This window comes from Ursus maritimus, unplaced genomic scaffold, assembly GCF_017311325.1.
Source record: "Ursus maritimus isolate PB19 unplaced genomic scaffold, ASM1731132v1 scaffold_24, whole genome shotgun sequence".
NCBI lineage: Eukaryota > Metazoa > Chordata > Mammalia > Carnivora > Ursidae > Ursus > Ursus maritimus.
The window spans coordinates 29,815,186-29,837,726 of record NW_024424897.1 but is presented as its reverse complement, the minus strand read 5'-3'; positions in this window follow the sequence as shown (position 1 = coordinate 29,837,726).

Here is a 22,541-nt window from a genome sequence, read left to right as displayed (position 1 = left end):
AGAGCTACCTTCCATTCACAGTGCACATTGTCAGGGACTGCGCTGCTCTAGGAAAGGCCACAGTTTCCGTCTAGAGGTTGCTCTTATGATCTGGTCATGTTCTATTAACTGCTCCCTCCTTCCTGCTTCCAGAAGCTGCTAGCCTTGGTCTGCTTCCCCATTCCACCTTGGCTTCCCTTAACTTTGCCTGCGTCATTGTAAAGAGTGAGTCCCATCACGCAACTCCCTGCAACCACTCACTAGGGTGTGCCACCTGTTTCCCCTGTGCAATGCTGGGGTCGAGAGATGCTTCCCAGAGAGCAGGACCTTTGAACTCTGTTCTGAAGAACAAGTGAGGTTTTGCAGGTGCATACAGGTAGGGTGGGGTGTCCTAGGCTGAAGCAAGAACGTTGTTGAGGCAGGGAGGCCTGGGAGAACACTGCACATTTGGGGACACATAAGTAATACTTATCTTCTTAGAGAGAGGCCTGCTGGGAATGGGGAAAGGAAACTGGAAAGCTGAAAGGCCTTGGGTGCTGTGCTAAGGCTTTCAGACTTTATCCTACTAGATGATGGGAAGTTTAGAAAACATTAACAATATTCCGATATCCTGAAGCCCCAGATACCCAGGTCTTTTACGAAACCTGTATTTCAGAAATGATGGCTAATATAGATCTCTGCTCTGAATTTATGCTTTATTGGTTTTGTACTCTTCCCTGTATTGGTTAATAAAATTCGCTCCTAGACTGTGCACTAAGGAAATGATGTTTTAAAAACATCAAATCCCTTCAAAGTCTCCCCCTCAGTTTATTGGGTCTTCTACTTATGTATTATGGAAAAAGGGAATATTCCTCTTGAGAAATGTCATGGTTTCATTCAATTATGGAAAACTTTACTTAATGTGACAATCTTTCACCAATCCTTATAGAAAGGAGTGATTGATCAGGGCTAAGATTCTTGGTTCAGTCTTAGGGAGCGGGGAAGGAAGAGGGAAGCCAAAGTAACATATGGTAAAGGTAAAGGCCTTTCCAGATCTGGTAAAGGCTAGCAGAGGCCTTGTGTGGGGGGGCAGGAAGGAGGAAGCAGCAAGGAAGAGAGAGAAGTTCAGAGCAGTGAGGTCTACTAGAAATACAATACAAACAAGGCGAGGCACATATGCACTTTTAAATGTTGTAGAAGCCACATTTTTTTTTACTTTTTTCTTAAGTAAAAAGAGGTGGAAGTAAGCCAAATGTCCACTGATGGATGAGTGGATGAACGAAATGTGGCATATCCACCTAATGGAATATTATTCAGCCTTAAAAAGGAAAGAAATTCTGACACATAATACAATATGGATTAATCTTAAGGCCACTTATGAGTATTTAGAGTAGTAAGAATCATAAAAACAAAAAGTAGAAAGGTGGTTGCCAGGGGTTGGAGGAAGTAAAAATGGGGAGTTGTTGAATGGGTATAGATGATCAGTTTTGCAAGATAAAAAGAATTTCAGAGCTAGATTGCAGAACAATGAGAATATACTTAACACTACGGAAGTGTGAACCTGAAAATAGTTGTTGACATGGGGCGCTGCTCAGTCAGTTAAGCGTCTGCCTTCGGCTCAGGTCATGATCCCAGGTCATGACTCCCTGCTCAGTGGGGAATGTGCTTCTCCCTCTCCCTCTCTCCTCCCTCTCCACTTGCGCTCTGTCTCTCGCTTTTTCTCTCTCAAATAAATAAATAAAATCTTTAAAAAAAAAGAAAATGGTTGATGACAAACTTCATATTATATGCATTTTACCACAATTTTGAAATAGTTAAAAAGAAACAATAAAATTAATTTTTAAAGCATATTTTATTTAGGGGCGCTTGGGTGGCTCAGTCAGTTAAGTGTCCAACTCTTGATTTTGGCTCAGGTCATGATCTCAGGGTCTTGAAATCAAGCCCCAAGTCAGGCTCCATGCTGGGTATGGAGCCTGCTTAAGATTCTCTCTCACCCTCTCCCTCTGTCCCCCCCCCCACACCTGCGCACACGCTCTCTCTCTCTCTCTCTCTATATATATATATATATAAAATTTAAACCATAATATCCACAACATTATCATTTCAATCTGTAATCAATACAAATTTAGTAATATAATCTATATTTTTTCATACTGAGCTATTGAGATCTGATGTATTTTTTTATTTACACTTATGGCACTCAGTCTAAACTTTCCACATATCAAGCATTCAATAGCCACATGTGGCTAACTGCTACCATATTGGGATAGTGCAGGTCTAGAGCTCTGGAACAAAGGTGGGTGCACCAGTGACTTGCCCCATGATGATTATCTTTTTTCAGAGCCTTCCTTTAGGAATTTGCCTTTGAGGTAGTACCCAGCATGGGCTGAGACCTAAGATTTTTGTGTAGCATCATAGGACGATGATCTAAAAGCCATCCCAGAACCCCAAGTCGAAAGAGATCAGAAAAGGCACTGAGCTCACCTCCACTGTCCCAGTCAAACCCTTTGCTGCGATGGCTCTGGCCCTTGATCAGTGCTAAGCTGGTGCATCTATGACGTGCGGTCAGTGGTAAGAGACATCAGAGTGAGACTCACTAGCTCCATGACCTTGGACAATTTGCATAACATCTCAGAGCTTGAATTTCTTATTGGTGGAACAGAGGTAAGGATGGTGGAATCTTACAAGGGTGTTGTGAGAATTATATCAATGTATGCATAAAGCTTTGGGGAAAGGTGCCTGGTGCACAGCAAATAGTGTTAGTCACCACTGTTATAAAATCACCATCACCATCGTCATTATATTCACCATTAGTACATCTCAGCCATGAATGGTGCTTGGCATTCTTTCAGACTTTCGATCATTCCCTCAGCCAATGTTAAACAAGGTGATGGTGAGTAAGTAAGAACACAGACTCTGGAGCTAGATGGCTTCGGTTCAAATTGCAGTGCTAGCATTTTCAAGCGGAGAGAGATTCGTTTTTTTCCCCTCAGTGTCTCCTCCTCCCCTCCACCTTCCCCTGATCCTCACACACAAGACTCCAGCTACCCCCCAGCATAACCTCCTTGTCTCTCAACTCATAAATCTGCAAAATGGGAATACTAATGGAAACACTGCGTAGGACTGCTGTGAGTGTTGAGGGCAGTAATGTAGATGGAGCACTTAACACATGTCCTGGCACACCTCAGCAAGGTGGAAGCTGCTACTGCTGGTGAAAGACTGGAGATGCGGCAGGGAATAAAGCAGATACCAGCCTCGCCTCTCAGGGCATGAACTTGCAGCAAGCTAGCCCTTAAACCAATAATAGAAATAAAGACTGAGGAGTGTCCTATGGGAAGTGCAGAGTGTTATCATATGGGAAGTGCTTACTAACGTCTTTCTTAAATACTTGTACTATAATCTAAAAGCCTGCTGTCCTCTCCTTAGTAACGAAAGCTCTCCTCTCACTGGTAGATCACGAGCACAACATTTCTCTTGGATTGTCCAACATCTGAAGCAGCAAGACTCCGTTCCCTCTTAGACCACTGCCCCCTCCCTTCCACTTGAATTCAGACACGTCAGTGGCCTGCCAGTTGTATGAGGCAGTGCTGCTTCTATTAAGCCCTTGCAGACCGAGTCAATAACACCCTTCAAAAACTCACATGTATCAAACCCGCTTATGGATGGTAAGAAAATCGTGTTCCCAAGGCACAAGTCATTTCCCATCTGTGTAGGTTAGGGTGGGCAAACACATACCGAGTTTCTGTGTGGCTCCCACTGGGCACTCTTGGCCTTTGCACAAGTAATGACAAAATGAACAGGAGATTAGCACTGAAGCACTTTATGGTGAGCTACACAGGAGGTGAGAAGAGCACAGATTAATCTCCAAATTGACAAGGTACAAGGGTAGAGGAAATAAAAGAAATAACAATTGTTGATAAAACTGTCTTTACAGGAGGTAGGAACTGAAAAAGAAGCATTCTACAGTTCTTATTTGCTAAGAGCTGGCATTCAGCCCTGTCTGACCTGCACTGTTAAAGCACATGCATTGGGAGGACACACGGCAGTGAGACTCTACAGTATGCTCCTTTTGTCCCTGATAAGCTTAGCCAGTCCTCACCTTCTGCAGGACCCCACTCCCACCTACTCTGTCAGGCCTCAGCCTCAAATCCTGCCCAGGGAGTGAGTCCACCTCTACGCTGGCTCTGTCGGGGCCAAGGAGCCTGCCGCGACTGTGCTCCAGGGCTTGGAGATAATTCCAAGCTGGCTTCATCTCCTGTGATCCCTTCTCATCTTTCTCAGGTGGTCTGGTACAGGATGGAGAGCTTCTGCCCCACCCGTCTTTACTCCTGTTTACAGGGATGGAAAGGGGAGGCTGCTGGACTTGGATTCCTCATGGGAATTCTTGACAAAGTGAGGGAACCTGAGGAACTACAGGCTTGTCCTGGGAAGGATGACACCGCTTGGCTTACCTGGACTCAAAGCCAGCTTTAAAAAAGTGACCAGTACCTTTTTATAACTCCTAATTTAGAGAGAGAGAGAAAGAAAACAAGAATCTAATGTGCATGAGTTTCTAGATAAATCTACATTTATCCAGACTAGATTACTGATGGTTTTTGGACAATGAAACTATGTTACAGAGAATAGTTTGGTAATAGACATGAAAAGCCACAAAAATGTTCATATTTTTACCTCATTAATAGCAATATTGAGAATCCATCCACCCTCCCAATGTTTTTATAAAGAAAGAGAAATAAAACTGCTTTATGCACAGAAATATTCATAGTGGCCTAACAATCATGGGAAAACTAGAAGCAATTTAAATAGCCAACAATTGCTAAACAGATTATGGCATATCCACTTAAGGGATTAATCCATTTAATCCAGCCATAATTAGCCATCTACGTGAAAATTGGCTGGACGTTGGGAAATCATTTATGGAATAACACTGGGAAAAGAAAGAGCAAATAAATATATCTAGACTGTGGTTATAATTGTGTCAAAAAAGACATATTTGGACAAAGGCTGGGAGAGAGCTCAGAGAAGAAAGGGAGATACTAAAAGGGCAATATTAGGAGAAAGTCTTTAAAAAAAAACAAAGTTGATAATGGGTCCACAACGCATCTCTACCAGTAATGCCAAAAATAAATCATAACAAAGCATAGGCATCAGATTACTCATCTTGCCTCATTTGTTTGGCTTTCCCTGGGTTGCTTAAGTTAGATCCTTCCAACCTGTATGGCAAGACTCCCCACGTGTAATGGATGGAGCCCAGACAACGTGATGCTGCAAATATTGACCCCTTTCCACTGGGCTAGCCGCTCATCCCCAACTTGAACAGCCTCATCTGTTGACCCTGGAGTGCTGTGGCATGAGAAAGTTGGAAAGTACTCCCTCGGTGAGAGGATTCCCTGTGAAGCCAATCCCCTGGTTCCTATGTCATGCACACCCCATAACAACTTGGGAGTGGGTCCCTGACGCTCCAGCATAATGGCATTCAGTTGTGCAGCCCCGCATGGGCAGCCTGCTCTCCTCCTAGCCAAGTCCCTGGGGGAAGTGTCTCCGAGTCTTCCACCTTCATTACGCACAGCTGCTCAAAGGCTGCTCTTAGGACAAGGAAGTGTCCTTCCTCGGCCCCCTCCTTCTCCCCTTATTCCTCTTCTCCTGGAGAAGATCAACTTGTGGCACATTTACAGCAAATGCTTATGCAGGTAAACACTCAGCCTGACATAATCGGCCACATCAAAGCTTCTAAAGAGAGAAGGAAGGAAGCAAGGGTGGGAAAACAAACAACAAAAAAGCAACCATGTCTTCAGAAAAACAGAATCCAAGCAAGTGGGTGACCGGGTGTACTTATGCTCAGCTCATTATTTAGCATCAGTAACAATAACCCAAAGATGTTAACCGGCTCCCTATGCTAAGACAAACTGCTGCTGGGCTGCACTAGTGGTTTAAACAAAAACATTTTCTCCTGCCCCTTTGCAGCTTCAATCTACCCAATGTTCACAGTAAATTCCAGAGTTTGATTAAAAACAACAACAACAACATTAACAAAAAACTTTCCCCAAGTTCAAGAAGGCATCAATGCTGTCAACCCTGAGAGACCTACTTATTTCGTCCTGGGCTGAGCAGATGCATGAAATGCAGCCCATGCTTTTCCATGCCCAGGATATGCCCACTGAGCTCTTTTAACGGAGAGAATGGGGATGTTAAACTGTGTTGGATTTGGTGCTGTTTACTATAGACGACTTGAGCTGAGAACCAGAGATACAAAAGTCACCCCCGGCCTTTGTGGCTAGCAGGATTGCAAACACCCCTGCAGACGAGCAGCTCTGTGGCAAAGAATCTCCGTGAGAGCTACACATCTGCAAAAGAAACTTGGGAAAGAAACCCTCTGAGAGAGTCCTTCCACTCAGGAAAGCTCTCTCAGGCTCAGGTGTCTTTCTGCCATGCAGCCCACTCTCAGGGATGAAGGAAAAGAAGAAGAAGAAGAAGAAGAAAAAAAAAGAAAACAAAAAGAAAAATTCCCCACCTGCTGCTTACACGTATTACGATCAGCGGAGAAAATGCAAGTGCGTGTGGGCACACTCTTGCATCTCCTTTGGAAGAGGAGGGCAGATCCCAAATGCACTAGTTAATTGTGTAAACCATCCCTCCCACCCCCAGCCACACGGAAAGCTCCAACCCACACACGCACGCCCACCTCACAGCCAAGCCCCCTCCCCAGCATTGCTTTCCCAGCTCTAGAGAAATCATAAAATGCTACTCACATGCGGCAGCTTCAGCCTCCCTCTACCTCTTCCCAGCCTGTGCACGGGCTCCAGTTGCGGCTGCTGCTGCTGCCGCTGCGGCTGCTGCTTTTTCTGTTGCAAGTGAAACAAACCTTCATCGACAGAGATGGTTTTCCTCTGGGCTGCTTTGTCTGAGATTCCCCAGATGAACACCGACTCGTTTATGTCATTATCTGAGTTCGATAGCTCCCCTAACACAGGCAAGGCTTTGGGGCTGTCATCTTCCACCGGCTGGGCTTCTGGTGAGAGAAACAACAGACCTGAAACTGACAACTGATCACATCAAAACACTCCAGGGGATGGCAACCCAAGACTACAGAAGTAACACATTAGCTTGCAACGATACCATGCACAGGCGTAGATCATCTGTCTTCTCCTGGCACTGTGAGCCTAACCACGTTGAAGAGACATTATTTATGAACCTACAGCTTGCAGAATGACTCCAGGTGAAGCCATATGGGCATTATAAAGCATAGTGTCACAGAAGGGTTCTGCCACCCTCAGACACATGCAATGTCAATAAGGGGGTTAATACCATTTGGTAGTTAAAAGTTAAAGGCTATCAGACAGAACAAGGTTTATATACACTGAAGGAGACTTAGGTTCAAATGTGAGCTCCATCCTTTAGTAGCTGTGTCAATTTGGGTGAAGTCCTTATTTTCTGGGACTCTCTTCATTGGCACATTAGGGATAATAAAACTTACCCTATAGAAGAGCTGCAGGAGGTAAGTGCAAGGGTGTATATAAATAATTGCATAAAATGCATGTCTCATAGTAGACACTCCATAAGAAAAATAAAGATCCCTCACCCTGTAGTAGTATTTACTTACTATGGGGACTCTTCATCTCTTAATGAACAACCTTGGTTTTGGTATATTATAAAACATCAGGGTCATTCCAGTGGTCCATGTAATTAATTGCTTCCTCAGAGGAAACAAATAACGATATTCTACATATTTGGATAAGCCTGAATTTTTAGCTCTTAACCATGTAAAAAATGCTGGGATGGCCATTTCTCAGATATGGGAAACAGAGCCACTGGTTTATCAAAATTGCTCAACAAGGAGAAGACACTGACTCCTACTGCTTTCCCTTAGAAACAGACTTGTGAGAACAGAATGTAAATCTACTCTCATTGAAGACCTTCATTTAGGAAGCTTGGATTTCTCATGACTGACAGAGTTTGATAAGGGGATCCTCAATAGGGAAATCTGTACTCACTTCATAGAGTAAGAGCCCAAGTGATGACAACACATCCAAACTGTGAATGCCGGGTAGACCCCTGAGGCCCTCTGCCTAACTTCACTTTTCCCAGCTGAGGACATGGACGTTCAGGAGCTGGTCATTACTGACCCATCCCCCATTTCCCACTATACCCAAAGCAGAAGATGGAAGCTTGAACAAATGCCAGTTGTCTGGGGGATTTCTACCATGTTGAGGTAGTTTCAGTGAAGCCAACACAAACTAGACCCAGGGTTGGCAAATGGCTTAACCCAGTCTTACCCCATCTTACCCCACAAAGGATGTTAGATGGAAAATATGCTTCTGGGTCCCAGCCATATGCCACTGCTCTCCAGGTGAATCAGGGTGAATAAACAAATGTTAAAAACCTGGACCACAGCAGTTGCTGATAAAGGGAAGACTGAGGAGAAAAAGAGATAACCAAATAGTCAACCAAATCCCAAATAGGTTCCTTTTTTTTAAAAAAAGATTTTATTTATTTATTTGACAGAGACAGCCAGTGAGAGAGGGAACACAAGCAGGGGAAGTGGGAGAGGAAAAAGCAGGCTCCCAGCGGAGAAGCCTGATGTGGGGCTCGATCCCAGAACGCTGGGATCACGCCCTGAGCTGAAGGCAGACGCTTAACGACTACGCCACCCAGGAGCCCCAGGTTCCTTGTAAGAGTTCAGAAAGCCTCAGTAAGATACCACAAACATGGAAAGAACATTCTCGGAGGAATGTGTGCCCAGTATGTGGCACAGTGTCTACTACACTGTAAATGCTCACTGAATGTTAGTAATTGATAACAAAAATAAAATAAAATAACCAGTAAAGACGGAGATGAAGGAATTTCTTCATAAGTAATTTGAGCTCATAAATTATACTGGGCATGACACTAACATTTTACCACGTTGTCTCATTCAATTCTCACAGCAACTTGAGAGAGATAAATCCCCAATTTGTGGATAAAGAAACTGAGGCTCAGGTACTTAATGAAGAAGTGTTCACAAAGTCCCACCACTACATTTGCCCAACTACCAGCACCTGTGATTGTAGACTCTGCTTCCTTCCCGTTTCTGTGGATGAACTGTCCATTTCCCCAAAAGTCACCTCTTGCCTACTCAAGGACATCACTGCAGCCATGTGTTCTTGTCTTTACTTCACTATCAATTTTTCCTTCTGTACCATATTGTTCTCAACACCTCTATGTTATTTGTTATCCTACGTGTAAAAGATACCTTCAGTTGATCCCATGTCCCCCTCCAGCAACTGCCCACTTACATGCTCCCCTGTATAGTAAAAATCCTTTCAAGAATGGTCAAAACTCATTGTCTAAACTCCCCTTCTCTCTTGAACTCACTCTAATCTGGCTTTTACTGCCACCACTCTACCTGCCCTTGTCACTCTAAACTGCTCTTGTCAGCGGCACTGACAGCTTCTACATTTCTATGTCAGTCCTTACCCTCATTTGGCCTGCCAGCAACACCTGAAACAGGTAAGCAATCTTTTCCTCCTTTAAACTTTCTTCAGTTGGCTCGCAGGGCCCCACACTGCCCAGGTTTTCCTTCTACCTCACTGGCTGTCCTTTCTCAGTCATCCCTACTGGTACCACCTCTCTTCTAGTTACTGGGGAGACAGTGTTAGCAGGGAGTTAGAATCCCAGACTCTGAAGCCTGACAGTCCAGGTTGGAATTCTGGCTACACAACTCAGCAGGTACATGACCTTGGGCAAGTTCCTTAACCTTTTTCTCCCAGTCTCCTAATCTACAAAATAAGGGTAATAATGGGAACCACCTTATGAGGTTGTCATGAAAATTAAATGAGTTCATATACAAAAACACTCAGAACAGGGTCTGGTACACCATAAGTATTACATGAGCATTAACATTTTATTACCCACTTTTTTTTTTTTTGAAGATTTTATTTATTTATTTGACAGACAGAGCAACAGCTAGAGAGAGAGGGAACACAACCAGGGGGAGTGGGAGAGGAAGAAGCAGGCTCCCAGTGGAGCAGGGAGCCCGATGCAGGGCTCGATCCCAGGACCCTGGGATCATGCCCGGAGCCAAAGGCAGACGCTTAACAACTGAGCCACCCAGGCCCCCCTATTACCCACATCTTAACATCAAGAGCCTAAGGGCTCGCCCTTGGAGACTGTCCTTCTCTGGGTGATCTTATTATTTCTCATTGCTTTATATAACATCTAGAGAGATATTTAAATCTACAGTCTAGACCTCTTCTCTACAAGGTGCAGTGGTCTAATTATCTCCTCTTACACGTTTAATAAGCATCTCAAACTTGATATATCCAAAACCAAAAACCTGGTTTTCTCAACCAACCTACACCCCTCATTGTTTTCTTCATCCCAGTTGACAACTCCATCTTTCCAACTTCTCAGGTCAAAAACCTTGAAGTTATTCTTGACTTCTCATTCCCTCACAACCAACATGTAGTCTCTCAGCAAATCCTGATGACACTACCTTTATTTTTTTAAAAGATTTTATTTATCAATTTGAGAGAGAGAGAGAGAGAGAGAGAGAGAGCACAAGGAGGGGGAGTGGCAGACAGAGCAGCCAAGGGAGAAGCAGGCTCCCAGTTGAGCCAGGAGCCAGATGTAGGACTCGATCCCAGGACCCCGGGGTCATGACCTGAGCCAAAGGCAGACACTTAGCCAACTGAGCCACCCAGGCGTCCCAACACTAGCCTTAAATATATCCACAATTTGACCACCTCTCACTTTCTCTATGGCTGCTCACCTGGTCCAAGACACCATAATCTCTTGCACAATCATTTTAATAGCCTTGTAACCATTCTGCATGCTTCTACCCCTTCCCTCCTATAGTCTATTGTCAACACAGTGTGATCTTTTAAAACTTGGAGGCAGATCATACCATTTCCCTGTTCAAAACTCTCCATAAGCCTCCTTTCTCACTTAGGAAAAAAGGTCATGTCTTTATTGGCCTACAAGGCCTGACCCTCTGTCCCCCCTTCTTCTACCTCTTTGAGCTCAACTCCTATTACTCTCCCCATTACTCCCAATGCCCTAGACATAAATCCCTCTTGCTGCAATTTAAGCACACCATGAGACCCACCCCAGGACCTTTGAATTTACCATTTCCTGTGCCTGGAACACTCTATCCCCAAATACCTGATTAGTTTCTTTACTCCTTCAGCCCTCTTTTCAGTGTCACTCCCTTGGTGCACCTTCACTGATCACCCTCTTTTAACTGCTCTCCTCTCAGCACTCCCCTTCCCCCACCTGTACTTTTCTCCATAATACTAATCACCAGATAACATACTGTATATTTCCTATTTTTGTATGTGTTGTCTCTCAAAGTCTCCCCCTATGAAATGTAAGCTTCATGAGAGTTAGACTTTTTTAAAAACTCTTTTTGTCACTGTTGTTCACCATGCTTAGAGTACAGTCTGCACCAAGTAAATGCTCATTAAATATTTCTTCAATTGATGGATAGAACTAAGAGGATTAAATCTCTTATCAAAGGGCACAGAGTTAGTACATGATCAACTTAAGCAGATATGTCTGCTTCTATAGCCCATATTATTTCCAAAGCACAGGCAATGTCTCTATTAATGTGTTGTGCAAATCGTTCCAGACGTACTGTGTACAAAAGCCACGTTTTAATTTCTAATGATTGGTGGGGCTTCTGCTACATTTCAATGGCTTCAGGCTGCATGTCTGTCATTGCTTGCTAACATTTCTATCAACAAAATACTTTGTGAGCTACAAGTGTATTTTACCAAAGGGAAGAACAGCCACTTTATTCCTTTGAATAGACTTATTGAAAGTAGCATTCTGGCTGAAATGAGAATTTTCCTTATGGCAGATGTCCTTGACTATCCATTCAGAGATGAGAAACAATCTCTAACACCTTTTAAATTTCTTTCATGCACCAAATTATTTGAGAAAAAAATAAACGATGCCCTGGAATAGCTGAATTCTTGAAACATGTTTCAGGAGTGGTAGTTGAGCGCTGCAAGGGATCAGAGACTCTGTGAGTTGTTTTCAACAATATGTAGGAAAATAAAATTGTTTTTCTTTTGTCAATTTTCATTTGTTACTCTGAGGATCTCTTAATGTAGATGAATCTATCTATCAGGAAAACATGCTGTTCACGTGGGGCAGAATACTAAGAGACCCTACATTGTGGGAGAACACTGGTCAAGTGGCAAAGACCTCTGGTTTAGGAGTCAAAAATTTAGGTTCCATTCCCAGTTCTATCCCTGAAGTCAGGGTGACCTTGGGGAAAGCTCTTTTTTTTTTTTTTTAAAGATTTTATTTATTTATTCGACAGAGATAGAGACAGCCAGCGAGAGAGGGAACACAAGCAGGGGGAGTGGGAGAGGAAGAAGCAGGCTCGTAGCGGAGGAGCCTGATGTGGGGCTCGATCCCAGAACGCCGGGATCACGCCCTGAGCCGAAGGCAGACGCTTAACCGCTGTGCCACCCAGGCTCCCCTTGGGGAAAGCTCTTTAGTCCACTTGGCCTCTAATATTTTATCTATATAAAGAAGGGTTTGGACTAGCTTATCTCTGTTATCCCATTTGAGGTTGAAATTTCGGTTATACCATGAGTTCTGTTTCCACACTGCAACCGCGTGACTGATAACTAAGTTTAAGCAGGCAGACTCTGGTCATAAGGAGACAAAATCTACCTGGTCTATGTCAGAATGCATTACTTTATTCGTTTAGAAAGTACGTACCATATATTTACCACTCTGTTACATGCTGAGTATACAAAGTAAAACACAGTCTTCGTATTTAAGGGGTTCATAGCCTAATATAGAACATAAGAAAGCACACAGACAAGATGACGCTGTGATGGTGGGGGAAACAGAAGAGGGCCACTTGATGAAGTCTGGGATTTAAAATGGCTTTTTGGAGGAAGTGATCCTTGAGTAGAATCTTGAAGAATGAGAAGAAGTTGTCCAGAAGGAGAAAGTTAGAAATGGATGAAATGGGTGATCCACATGGAGAAACATCACCCCAAAAGGTGAGAAAGCTGCCAGAACTGGACTGTGTTTAACTAATTGAGATTTTGGGGTGGAAATTTGACTTTGATCTTACTTCTCCTGCTATTCTCTGAAAATTTAAAAGGCCTTATATTTGTTCATCATAAGGACAGGAAATGAGATTTGGGTCTCAGTGTCTGTTCAATAGCACTGTATACATAGGAAGGCAAAGGAACTGACCAAGGTAAGATCTGGAAGTTATCTTTCCATCTTTTTGCTAATGTTATCCTTATGTGCAGCCATCTGTTATCTCCCACCCTCTGACCTTCACTATTCTGCTGAATAATTTGTGTAGGTGTACACAACCATTCAGAATGTGTTAGCATTCATCAAGTAAAGATGTGATATGGCCGAATCAATCTTGCGTGAGAAATCGTTTTACCCTGGGAAGCAGGGTCTTGCCAGACATCCTGGTCTTGAGTCTTGACTCAAAACTCTCTTTCTTCATCTGAAAATGGGAGATAATAATAGTACTTACTTCAGAGGTTTGTGAATGAAATGAGATAATCTAGGGGCACCTTGGTGGCTTGGTCAGTTAAGCATCTGACTCGTGATTTCAGCTCAGGTCGGGATCTCAGAGTCATGAGACTGAGCCCCGCATTGGGCTCCACACTCAGCATGGAGTCTGCTTGACATTCTCTCCCTCTGCCCCTCCCCCCACTCATTCTCTCTTTCTCTCTAATAAATAAATATATTTTAAAAATAAACAAGATAACCCATATAAAGCTCTTAGCACAATGCATGGGACAGGGTAGAGAGCTTGATAAGTTCTAGTTGGTTAATTCAGGCATCTACATTCAGAAATCCTATACTAAGTTTTGGGTCACTTGATGGACTCCCCATATTCAACTATGAAAATTAGAATTAAATAGTTAGGCTTTAACTATAATGCATTAATCATTGCTCAAGCAATTTTTAAAGCAATCCCATCAGATCTTAACCTGCCAACTTTTAGTTAGTGGGTGACCAGCAATCAAGACTGAGATGTTTAACCAGGAGATTCATGACTCAAGATTAGGGCTAGATCTGTCAGAGGCTGCTTCTTAAAGTCACTTGATTTTGCAAACCGTTTTCCATTTAACCTAAAGGGCAGGGATTTGTCTTCAGCTTTATATTCCCAATGCTTAGCATGGTGTGCTGCAATCATAGGTACTTTGTGTAGTCCTGCACTGGCCTGCCAACAATTAGTCCCACTTAGACCTTGTCTAATAACCAACTGCATGCCCATGGACTATCTATCATTACAGAGCTGGAGGGCAACTGTGCATCTATGCTGTCAAGTCACCATTATAGAATGTGTGGTCAGTGTAGCAAGATAGCACTTAGATGCATACCAAGACACTGAACCCTGAACCCAGATGTACATCACGGAGACAAGGCTTGCAAAGGCAGTTTTTGCAACCAGGGAATCTTGTTTAAGTTTCAGGATCCATGTTGGGGTTTTAAGAGGCTTGGTAAGGCTTACTCAGGACCCTTTAAGATCTAGCAGAAGCTCATGACGGGCAAGGCAAAATTCCACAGCCACTGATCTGAGCACATTTTTCATAAGGAACGGGGGAGACTTAAAGCCATACTTACTAAGCTGTCCCTAGACCATATTCCCAATATTCTTCCCAGAGAAAATATCCTTTCAGTTAATTCCTGATAATTATGACTTCCAAAAAGTACATATGTCTGTTCATTTACATCAAACTTTTAACCCAGGGCTCTACTGGACAACTTCAGACACTTAATACTTTTCTGTGGAATCAGTAAAAGCATGCATGAAAGAGCGTTTTCATCCCCATGATTAAATAGGGGTCGTTTTCTCTCTGTCTCCCCAAGAAAACAAAGCAGAAGCCACTTGCTGATGCCTTTTGGGCAGGAGGGGCTGTTGGCTCTCAGATTTCAGGGCTGCTGTGTGGTGCCTCTGGTTGCATCAGGATGTCACGTTCTTGGTAACAGCATCTGCTGTGCTTCTAATGAACACCCAGTGACAAGCACAGAGCCTCTGCCTGAAGAGGACAGAGGGGCCGCAGCTGGGAGAGACAGAACAAGCCCATATTTCATAACAATTACTCTGGATTATCAGGAAAGGTGGCAAGAAAAACTATTAGCAAGTTGGTGGAAAGAAGATTTATGGGTTGGCAGCTCAAAGGTGTGACAGATTTCTCTTCTGATGAAAAATCACTTCTTTGGAGGTGAGAAAAGGGTAGGCACCCTGCTCAGCAGATGGGAATCCATCAAGTTGGCTTCATTTTTGAGCAACTCTTAGTGTGACCTAAAAATGTCCCTTGGATTCCCTAGGGCAAATAATTTCTTATTTCTCCCAGGGAACATTACAGAATGCACAAAGTTTAACTACCACATTGTTGACATCCCATGGTCAATTCTCAGTCTTCATTTGACCTATCAATAGCTTTGGACATTGCTGAATTACTTCTTCCTTCTTGAATCATTTCCTTCACTTTTAGGACTTCACTTTGCTTTATTCTTATTCCCCGCAAGTCGCTCTTTGTTTCCTCTGTTACTTCCTTATCCCTGCTCACCCTTACCCAGGGTTCTCCAGTTCTCTCTTCTCTCCATAGCCACCCCCTTATATGGGCATCCAACTCTGGGCTGTCAACACCATCTGAACCCTGTGGGATAGCCTCCTAACTTTAGTGTAGACCTCTTCCCTGAACTCCAGACTAATCTGCCAAATTGTCTACTCACTCTCTCCAAGTAGATGTTTGATGCATTTCTTCAGGTTAACATGGCTTAAACTGAATGTCTGACTCAGCCCGGCCCCCAATGCCAAGCCCACTGCCTCTTGAGTTATCCCCATCTTAGATTTCAGATTCTGAAACTTGCAGTCATCTTGATCTTCTTGTTTCTTTCATATCCCACATCTAACCCATCATTTAAAACGTGCCTGGCTCTACTTTCAAAATATACATGGTACCTTGCCATAATCCCCCCACCCCCACCTCCTGCACTGCTGCCCCTGGTGTGAGTCTTGCTGGGGCTGTGAACAAGAACTGGGTTCTCTGCTTCTGCCTTGGCCCCTACACAGCAAGAGGGAGCACTTAGAAAGCCGATTCTGATTCTTCAAACAAAGTCAGAGTGAGCCTTTTAAAATTTAAGTTCTAATTCCCAAATCACTCAGAATAAAAGCCTCAGTCTTGAGTTTGACCTTGATAACATGCCAGCTCCAGTCCCTCTGACCTGATGGCCCATCAGTCTTCTGCTTCTTTACTTCACCCAGCCATATTGAACTTTCTCTTCCTTAAAAACTCAAAGGAGGCTCCCACCTCAGGCCTAGGCACTTGTTCTCTCACAGGCTTATCTTCATGTTTATATTCATGACTCATTCCCTTGCTTTCTTCAGATTTATCCTCTAATATTCCCCACTCAAAGGAACCTTCCTTGGTCATCCTATATAAAATAGCCTCCCTTCTCCTGCAGCAGAAGACCCCAACTTCTATATTTCTTCCTATAGAAAGAACTGAATATTAGTTGGGAAAGGGGGGAGGGAAAGAAAAAGTGAAAAATACAAGAGGGGGAGGGGTACATATTAATATTTCAAAATATCATCCAATCACAACAGCAACCAGGAAATGAGGAGGGAGAGGAGCCAATTTCATGATGAGTTTTGGGTACACTAAGAGCCAGGGGCTGGCAGGGCTCCAAAGTGGAAATGTCCAATGGTCAGTTACTTCACGAGGTAGAATTCCTCAGATCCCTGTGGCATGAAGGAAAACTGGACAGGCAGCAAGTCAAGACTGAACTTGAAAGGACAAAGAGGGAGGCACTGTGATCACAGTGCTAAGGACGGTGAGAACCTGGAAGGCAGCCCCGTAAAGCTAATATTGCATCATCACAATCCTCTGGGTGTGCATGGCACTTTAGAGTTTGAAATCTGCTTTTGTACATAGGACCTCACGTGACCTTCACCACCCTGTGAGTTTATCAGGGCAAGCACCACACATCCTTAGCACAGAGGATGAACTACCCTTCATGTCAGCCCACCAGGAGGGGAAAGGGCAGGTGATAGCTGTCAGGAGTGTAGAACTCAAATGTTCTCACACACTTTCTCTTTCATCCATTATTTTAGAATGGTTCTTAACTTGGGGTTCTTAACAATGGGCATAGAGAATCCAGAACCCTCTCCAGTCGTAGGAAATACTGGGTGTTTCTATACACATACATTGTATTTTTTCCCTTGACCAAAGTTTCCATTGCTTTTATAAGATTCTCACATAGTCTGCAACTGCAGAATGATTAAGATCACAGCACCAGGGCACCGTTTCTTAAGGTATTCTACCTGGGTCACCAACATCAACAACAAAACCAGTAATACTTGTTAAAAAAATACAACAGTGCTTCCTGGACCTCACTCCAAGTTATTCAGTTGGGACTTTCTGGGTATAGCCAAGAATCTGCATTATTAGCAGGTGCGCCAGGGAATTCTTAGGCACCCTGATATCGGCCAATCAACTTCCATCTTTGTCATCTACAGGTGACATAAAGTGAACCTCCAAGTACATTTTAATTTTAATTTTATTTATTTGTGAGAGTGAGCGAGTGAGAGAGAAAGCGAGGGTGGAGGGGGCGAGTATGGAGAGGCAGAAGGAGAAGAAGAGACTCTTAAGCAGGCTCCATGGCCTTGAGATCATGATCTGAGCCGAAATCAAGAGTCGGATGCTCAACCAACCGAGCCACCCAGGGGCCCCTCCAAGTACATTTTTAAACATAGGCCTCTGAGACTGTGACTTACAGAACTCTAGCCATGGTCAGCAGGGAGATTATCCAGCCACATAGCTGTTTTCCCACAACAAGGATTGATCAGCTCTAAGGTAGCCTCCAGAGCATGCAGGACCCAGAAGGTCTTCCCTGGGCTCCTACCCCTTAAAGGCAATGAGCACAGGGAAATCCAGGAAGGCCATGTTCAGCCTTGACCTCCTGCCAGGTGATCATCTGCCAGGTGATTTCATGAGCCCAAGCACCCATTCTTGTGCAGCCCCAGCCAGCTGTTGAACATGGAGGCAGTTGCTGGTTATCAGTGTTCGGTGGAGGAAGACCCTTCTTGAGCTATTCTGGAGGCCGTCTTGCTTATGCATACACTGGAACAAGGGTGAGTAAACTACCTATAAAGAGTCAGAAAGTAAATATTTTAAGCTTTGTGGGCCATCTGGTCTTTTCTACCATTGTAGTTCAAAGGCAGCCATCAACAATGTGTAAGTGAATGGGTGTGGCCATGTCCTAATGAAGACTGACACAAAAACGAGCAGTGGGCTGGACTGGGCAAGTCAGCCCGACTTTGCCAACTCCTACATTGGAACCTAAATAAATACCCAGTCGTCTTGACTTTTTTATAGTAGGGATACACAGAAGGAAGCACTGATGTGAATAATCCAAAGCAAACAAAAATGTCAAGGACAGAAGCACAAACACCAACATTCCACTCACCCGATATACGGCTTTGAAAAGCATTACACTCTTCTTGTGGCAGCTGATTTAGTTTTCTAATTATGTTTTGCTCAGGATGATATTAATACGGACTTACACTCTCTGAGTAGATCCCACCTGGGGCTCAGGAGGAGGCTGAGGGTGAATGCAGAGAGCAAAGTGAGCAAAGCTGGGCTTGTATTAAAATTAGCCACAGGTAATTGAGAAAAGGCTGACTATAACCTGCCAGTGGGAATGAGAGATGCCCCAGTGAGTGGCTGTGTGTTTATTAAATTTGAAAATGGCATCTCTTGCCTTCATTTACCTAGCTCCCGAAGGCCTGTGCTCAAGCAGGTGTAAGTCGTGAGGGCAGGGAGGCCTCCACTGAGCTGGGGAGGCTCTTTGTGCTCCTGACTTGCACATCCTAGAGCAGGGGAACACGTGTGGTGAGGAGGATTAACATTTACTGTCTATCACATGTCAGGCCCATTGCGAGCTGCTTTACAGATAATAACAGCTAATATTTTTGAGCACTTCCTCTTTACTAATTGTTTTACATGAGTTATATCATTTAAACTTCCCAGGGCCCCACAAATTAAGTACTTTTATTATGTGCTTTTTACAGAGACTTAGGTTAAGTAACTTTCTCAAAGTCACAGACTCATGTAAAACATGCAGTAAGACTCAATGGTACACACTTAAACGTTTTGTTAGACTGCCCCTAAACTGTCTATTTCATAGAAAACCCCCTGTTAAGGGAGATACCTTTAGCTGCATTTTATAAGTGAGAACCCTGAGAATATAAACGACTTCCCCACAGCTACACACAGAGTCAGAAGCAGCTCCAGATCCAAGTCTGTCTGACTCTAAAGTCTATATTCCCTTCACTGCCGGCTGCTACCTGGGGGCCCACGTGGGGTCACCCACCTAAATCTCCATGTCCTCTCCTGCCAAGTTGAGATATCCGTGTCTGTTCTGTCTCACTCATAGGACTGATAGTAATCTCGAATAACAATCCTTAACTTTCAAAATGATGTACATCAAAAATAATAAAGCACTGAGTAATTGTAGCTTATTGATTGTACCCTGTGTTTTTTGTACCCTGTGTGTTTTGAGAACAGGAGAGGGGAATAGTAATGTGGCATATCCTTCTCCCTCTTGAGGGCTTGGGGAAAGACTTCCCTGTGTAGAACCCTTTGGTAGCACTGCAGCTGGGAGATGAGCACTTTTCTCAAATGAGACCACAATTATAATGCCCACCTTCATTGAGCACTGACTACGTGTCAGGCATTGTGATTTATAACTTACTGTTTTGAGCACTTAGAACTCTGGAAAGTAAATGTGACCACTCCCATTTTACGGATGAGGAAATTTAGACTGCATTAGGTTTACTAACTGGCCCAAAGCCGATTAATTATAAGTGATCGAGTTGGTTATTAGAGCCTAGGACATTTGACTCCAATACAAACCTTTTTCTACTACATCATAACTCTCTTTCACTAGCCTTTCTCTATTATGTTTTCTTTCTCTATGGGTCAGTTGGAAGAGCCATTTGTCCTGTACTGAATTTAGAGACTGCTGAGTTGTGCTGAAACCTGGTTCTCTTTAACTGATATTCAAGTGCCATCATATGGCCCCTCACACATTCTATTCTGTCAAAGAACTTGAGGAAAGGATTGCAACATGAGTGTGTTTTATGATAGTCCCTGGTGAAATTAGTGGCCTTGGATAGTGTTTCAGGATCATCCTTTAGGCCATTGTTCTATACCCACTTCCTTTACCAGCTGTCAAGGTAGTTCATATCAAATTCTTCTTAATGGGAGGATCCATTTCTACCTCCGCTTTACCCCACCAACACAACGCATGCATATTTTCATACTGCTTTCAAATGATTCCTTATCAATTACCCCTTATAATGAAGTAGAAATAGATCCATACATGGAAAGTGAAAGAGATGTAGTTTATAATGCATGGATTATGTCACTTCTGCCTCTGACTGCAACGTGCTCCCTCTGATTTTAAAAATTCATAGAAAAAATTAATTAACCAATAAATCAATAAAATGGACAATTCATTTCCTTCTATCCCAGAATCTTGTAGTTGCTAAAATTATTTTCCTGAATGCAAAGGAAAGTAGACACGCCTCTCTATAAGAGCACTCGCATAATCAATGCTAGTTTATGTACCTGTTATTCTAGCAGTGGGCCTATTTATACCATTTTTTCTATAGAGAAAACTTGTTCTGTTCAGAGTGGTTCTGGTCTGCCTGGAGGCCCATGACATCAACTTCTCCCAGTAGGATTGCCATTTTAGCCTCAGTTTGATGTAGTTCTCTGTTTCTTGCGCTCTTCTGTTCTTAGGCAACATGTCTTGTATTAAAATATTTTTGTTGTTGTTTGTTTTGTTTTAGTGTGGTTGATTTGCTAAAACTGATAAGCCAATAATGATACATTACTATTAACTAAATCCATAGTTTGCATTAGGGTTCACTTTTTGTGTTGTACATCTTACGGGTTTTGACAAATGTATAATGACATGTATCCACCATTACAGTACGATACAGAATAATTTCATTGCTCTAAAAATTCCCAGTGCACCACCTGTTCATTCCTCCCTCCTTTATCCCCGAGACGAGGCAACCACTAATCTCTATATTATCTCCACAGTTTTGCCTTTTTCAGAGTTTTATATGGTTGGAATCATACCTTATGTAGCCTTTTCAGATTGTCTTTGAAACAGTATTTTTACTTTCAAAAACCAGTAAAACTAGCTCTCAAATTCACTAGGAATGGTTTACCAATTTGCACTAATTTTGCAAGCTTCCTTAACAAGGGAGAATGGGGGGGACAGATTTTGCTGTTGCTCCCAATTTCTGGGTCGTCACAGGAATGTTCTGAAAGGTGAAGTGGTTTGGTACGGAAAGCTGAATTAATAATTTCCCCCAGTTCCATGGTCATGCAAAGACTCATTCTTGTTTGATTGAGTTTCAAATTATCCATCCATCCACCCACCCACCCACCCACCCATTGCATTTCGTTCTAATCCTACTGTCCTGTCTAATCCCACCATCCTAATGTGTTGAGTATGAATCTTTGAATTTTATATATTCTTGTAAAATGTAGTGTTTTTATTGTGTGAATGTTTTACATTTCCTTAAATGGCACTTTGCTAATGGCCTCATTCTGTTTTTATATTTTCCAACTGTAACTGGTAAACAACCTAGTTTGTTGCTTCTTCCCGCTAAATAGCATCCAGATGAACATCCTCCCCACTGGTTTACTGGTTCCTCAGTGATGGGCACCTATGCTCTTTCCAATCCAAACCCCTGCCAGCAATATGATGAATAATTTAAAAATTTTAACATTTTTTTGAGTACAGAAACCCATGAACAGTCATTGTTCCTACCTCAAAACCAACTTTTTGGGGAAGGAGTCAGCACTTCCCTTTAATAAATTCAAGAAATAGGTTCAAGTCTACAAGGGCTTAAGAAAAAACTGAATATTTTACTGAGGATTCTATGGAAAGACAAAGGTAAGGATGAGTCACTAATTCCTTGCCTGTCCCTCTCTCAAGGCCCCCTCACAGCAGCTCTAGAGACCAAGGTCTCTTCCCTCTCCTATAGCCCCAAAATTTACATGCTTTTTCACATGTAAAGTAATTTAGGCTCTGGACTCCCCCTATAAACCTTTTCACATTCCTCCCCCTGATCTGCAAACAAAAGATCCTCTCAGGGAATGTCTCATTTCTAGAGTGTTCTTGTTGGGGGATGGTATTACACGAGATCACAGTTATGATTCTTATATGCTTTATGCTTTAGCTTCTTCCTTGCAATAACAGAAATACACTAAAATTTTAAAATGTAATGAGCACACAATTAAAAAGCATCAGCATGCTAAGCACTTGTAATTATTATTTACGTTACTTTTGTCATGCTTTACATAAATTAGCATAGATTCTTCTCTAATCAACCCAATGAAGAAAATGATATTAATTTCATCTTCTACATGTATTCTAAGTATTTATTATGTGCCAAGTACCTCTATGTTCTGGTGATTTACGTGCAATGTTTTATTTAATCCTTAGATGAGCCCTTTGAAATTTTTTAAAATCCTGTTTTGTAAATGAAGAGCCTTAGTCCCAGACTGGTGACATAC